Source organism: Microtus oregoni, unplaced genomic scaffold, assembly GCF_018167655.1.
Source record: "Microtus oregoni isolate MIOR12 unplaced genomic scaffold, Mior012 000038F_ref0000394, whole genome shotgun sequence".
NCBI lineage: Eukaryota > Metazoa > Chordata > Mammalia > Rodentia > Cricetidae > Microtus > Microtus oregoni.
The window spans coordinates 19886696-19892053 of record NW_024543097.1 but is presented as its reverse complement, the minus strand read 5'-3'; the positions used below and the strand labels follow the sequence as shown (position 1 = coordinate 19892053).

Genomic DNA, 5358 nt, shown 5'->3' with positions numbered 1-5358 from the left:
TCTCTGTATTGGACCTAAAATCTTGTCAATCTGGAATTTTAATCTGTCCGGAATTTAAGGGAATAATAACTGTGTTGACTTTCTCAATTCTGTGGGTGTTTATAAAGAGTGCCACTAAGGATGAATAGAAGAGAGAGAGAAATGCATCAGTATAATAGAAGCCTTGGCTCAGAAACTGAGATGAGGATTCTGTGATTTGTCACTTTTATGGATATAATTTTCACAAACTGGGTTTACTTAAGGTGAGTAGCTGAGAAAATAACAAAGTGAAATATTTGTGATTTGAAAATGTGAATCCATGGGCACTTACTGGTAGAGGCTTCGGGGACAAAGGAAAAATAATGAGTCTAATTCACATTTGACCTGCCTCTGATCCACATAATATAAATAATTGATCTCCACTCTGCACGGACATAATTATCTTTCTTCACATTCACCTCAAAAGCTTTGCATCAATACATATGCGTAACTTAGAGAAAATTGTGCACTCATAACAGCTTAACCAAATTGCATGTTAGTTATAATTGTGACCTACAATTAGAAGAGTCAAGAAAAGGCATTTTAAAATTCTCTCAGGAAAACACAAAGTATACCTGCTTGTTATATTCATTGAAATCTCAAGTATAAACTAATCAACCTTTAACAGTATGCCCAGATAACTACAAAGCCCTTCTGGGGAGAGCAGGGGTTCCACATATAGGTGAATTGAGAACTGGAAAGAGAAAAGAGAAAAAGACTTTCAGCAGTGGATAGTAAAATATACTTGAGGAAAGAGTCCTGCAAAGTGACCCAGGATCTATGCATGTTTTGTTATTTATATTGCTGCTGAGGGTCATGTACCATTGATGAACTCTCTTTGCTTGGCACCAAACCTTACTCTTTTCATATATTATATGAAGAGTTCATAGGAAGTGATATAGATGATGCAGTGAGGTAAGGTTTCAAAAATGTATGTGTGGTGAAAACAGAACAAATGGAAGAAACTTTTATTAGACCAGGGAGGATTGAAAAGTAGAGAGAGGCCAGAGTTTCAAAAGAAAGCTCTGTTTGGGGCATTAAAGTGATTAAAAAACTATGTCAAACTTCAAGATCTCAAATTGTAGCATCTATTATATGAAGAAAAATATAGTAAAAAAGTTAAAGTAGACATATTAGAATACCAAAAACAAGATTACTAACTACCCCCACGAACAGAAATATTCAGCATGTACTTGAGTTAGGAAATATTATAACAAAGAAAAAATTATTATTAGTAATTTATTTTGTGGCTGTGAAATTCGAGTAGTTTAAAGTGTTTAGCCTAGAGTATCAGCATCCATTCATTCAATAAGTGTGTATTAGGTGTGCCTTGCATCTAAAGCATTGAATCAGTTTTTTAGCATAAAGAAGAAAACAAAAGCATTCCAGATTTTCTTAGGCCCATAACTTGAATTAAAAACACTTTATAGAATTGTTTTAAGATGTCCCAAAATGAAATTTTTGAAAATGACAAAAGAAAGAGTATAGAGATAGAAAAAATACAATAAAGCAAGATTATTTTATGAGGGAGTAGAAAAAGCAAAATCTTCTTTTTGTAAAGCCTAAATTGATTTAAATGGCAAGGCTAAACATAAACATGCGAGCAACTATCCAGTGAAGCAAACTGGATGGCAATGAAATACACATTTTGTAACACGTGAAAAAGAAACTTAATATTTGCATCATAATGGAGAAGAGTTGTGTGAAAAGATGAGATTAAAGAACCACCTTTCATATATTATTCAGCTAAGAACAGTCTGATCAAAGTCTATAGGCATTGAGAAATTACCAGTCCAAACAATCAGAGATACACGGAGAAGAAAGGATAAATGCAAATATCAAGGGCAATTTATGTTTCACGATCAAAATGATGGATAACAATTGAAAATGGATGAACATGGAAATGAAAAATAAAAGCGTGATGACTCATCTGCAAGAGTCAACATGTCAATTAAGTGAAAACCTCAGTGGCATAAAAGACTTACTGAAGTGGAAATAAAATAGAAGGTGAGCTGAAAAGTACGCGATGATGGTTAAAGAATGGGATGTCTGACATTGAAGTTCCAGAAATAGTTGAAGGTGATGTCATAATGCAAACTCAGATTTTTTAATGTGAGCAATTATGATGAATGGATATTGAGGACATTTTTTCTGTAGTGGCATTTCAATTGTATTTTAATAAATGAAACTTGTCTAAAGATCTTAGAGTAAAACAACCCTACTGGCTAGTCTTACAAACTAGGTAATGATAACACACACCTTTAATCCCAGGAACTACATTAGTTTGCCATAAAATCTGGGCAGTGCATGCCCTTACTCATAGTGGTGCATACCTTTAATCCCAGACCTAGAGAGGATTATAAAACAGGAGGAAACAGTTCTCAAACACAGTCTTATTCTGAGATTCCTGGAAGCATGATTGCCATTTTGAATTGATGTCGCAGTAAGAGCCAGTGGCTGGCTGCTTTGCTTTTCAGGTCTTCAAGTTGAACCCAAATTTCTCTCTCTAATATTACTAATTGTGTTTCACCTTTTTTTTTTTGAAATAAAGAAGTTGAGAAGTGTGCAGAGGTGAACTGAGTTGAGTATCCCTTCAGTGAATGGAAGGAGGGATAAATGGAAGATGACATCATTGTTATTTCTCAGTCTAGAGGACGTGGAGTTCTTTGAATGAACACAAAATGTTTTGCAGTTTCCCAGTTAAAACAAGAGTCCACCTCATGTATCTTCTGATTATGCCAGCAAAGTTTTCAAGGAAAAATATGGAATTGCTTAAAAAGTTGGTCATGGGATTACAGATCTTTCTGCAAATATTCAGAACAGAATATTTAATAATCAAGAGAATGCAATTTCGTGATAACCAATTCTTCATAACTATGGTATACTTCACAATATTGTGAAGGTTAGTCTGGGTGGCCAGCGTACCTGGAACTGGAATGAATCAAGAGACTCCCCTCCTGTTGACTCTGTGAGGATTAACTAAAGGTAGAAAACAACCTTCCCCAGTGAACAGAACTTGCTGTTGCAACACAGGTGTAATTTGTCACTCTTTGCTAGTGATTGCCTCTATGCTGCTGTTGCTCTTCCCGCCACCACCTTTCAGTAACATAACCCAGTGTCTTCAGCCTTTCAAGATGGGTTGAAGATCCACTGACTCCCCAGGAGTTCTTGGTACCTTTAGCATACCAAATCATAATTAATGAGACATCCAGGCTCATAGACTAAGTGGCTACCAGTTTCTCAGCATCTCCAGTAGACAGACAGTCCATTTTGGACAACCTAGTCTGTGTCATGTAATCCAATCTAATAAATCCCTCTCTTAAATATATTCAGCATCAGTTCTTCTTTTTTAGAGAACCTGACTACACCACGTACCATCTCAGTTTGTTTAATCTGTATTTTTATTAACATTTATAGTATTGAAGGCTTGTTTCTCCCACTTTTATCTGGTACATCTACTAGTAATGAATTAATTAAGCAACTGCAATTAAAGTGTTAAATATTTGCTTAATCATTATTTCTTTGAATGATTACAAGTTTATTAGCAGCACTGTTCTTTTTTTCACCAAACTATATTTACTGTTTACAGTAGTAAAGGACGACAAATAATGTACAAACTGGATAAACACAACACAGTCAACAAACATCACACCCAAGCCCATGCAGTGAAACAGGAAACAACAACATTTTCCTTGGATGGATTTTAAGCAAGCGAGAGATGGTCGGTCGGTCAGTGTCAGGTGACTATGAAAGGCAGAGAGGGTGATCAAGCAGCAATGGACCCTTACACAAGGATGACAGGCAGGACGATCCACATTTAACTGGTATAGACCCCACAATTCAGGACTGAAGTCACCCACTGATGCATCATTTGAATACACATCTGGAAAGCCACAGAGCATAATCCATGAGAATGAGGTCACCTTTCCCAGGCTTTCTTTGCAACCACACTTTAAAGCAGGTCTCTTACACAGCATCACTGTAAGCTTGATACTTAACCAATTACCTTCTTACACAGAAACCATAATTATGCATTGGAACCAAGTACTAAAAAATAATCTGAGGCCACATTCACTTTCCAAATGAGACATGGCAGTTACTTTCTTCTACATTATAACAAGGAAAGAGAGTGGGTCCCACCTTACCAACACTGCCCATTTACCCATTACCAGATGCCAAGTAGAAAGGGGGCATGTCAGGAGAAGTTGGGTCACCGTACTTAAGGACTCCTTCCAATGGTCTTTTCCCTTTAACTTTAGCATGTTTGACAAAACCCAAGCTGATAGTATTTCAATGTTTGAATATTCTATACCTACAACCAATAGGTGCAATTCTGTCCTTCTCTCCCATCTCAACATCTCATAGGCAAGCCCACTGGGTAATGAGACCACAAGCTCTCTCCCTGACTAGGACAAATCACTCTAAAAGCAGCCACAGTTCTGGGGGTCAGAGTCAGGTGGCAGGCTTTTCCACACCCACCTCCAAGTTTTGGGGAAAAATATTTTAGGAATGGGAGGAAGCAGAAATGAAAACATAAACAAATCCCAAAACCTTGCTCTTGTTTCCCCTAAAGGCAATGTGCTACACAACACTTTCATCCCTGCATGATGGTCTGTAGTCCACTCCAAGCACATCAAAAAAGGAGAACCAGTCAGGGACTCTGGCTTCTGCTGACTTTTGCTTCTGTGATTGGTGTGGCTGCATGGTCAAGTTTCAATAGCAGATGTCAAGACAATGATAGGGTATGGAGACAGTCCCTCGGGAAGCTATTCCTCCTGTCTGCTGCGGGAACACGTCAATGGTGTCCTATCCTCCATCTCCAGCTGGGCTGGGGTGTCTGTTTCATTGATTGGTTGTCCATCAAACCGGAATAGAATCTGCCTCATTGACAAGCCCTGCCTCTCGCAGTAAGCCTTCATCAGCTTGCTCAGTGGCGTATGCCTCTTGATCTTGAACTGCACCACTGAGCCATCCTGTCCCGCCACTTTCAGGTTGATATGGTCATTCTCTGTCTTCACTTCCTCCTTGGGCTTCTCTTCCAACATGGTTGGGCTTCGGCCGTGGTGGCGGGAAGCACAGGAAGAACTGGTGGCTCTGGAGCAGGCTAGTCATGCTCTCTGCCCCGCCTCACACCCCTAGCAGCACTGTTAACAAACAAAAAACCTCAGAAGCTTTTAATGTGCATTCTTTTCTTTCTTGTGTCAGCTGTCAATAATTGTATGCCAACTCCTATAGCAACGTTCCACATATCTCCACATTCTGTTTTCCAAAAAGGAAGCGGAAGTATATGGGACATGAAATAAATAAGGACCAGGGCTGGAACAATGGATCAGCAGATAA

The 5358-nt window shown here is 38.4% G+C and overlaps 1 pseudogene; it reads right to left on the bottom strand.

The window, feature by feature from the left end:
• Positions 1 to 4731: 4731 nt before the first annotated feature.
• On the bottom strand, positions 4732 to 5063 carry LOC121433543 (annotated as a pseudogene).
• Positions 5064 to 5358: the final 295 nt, after the last annotated feature.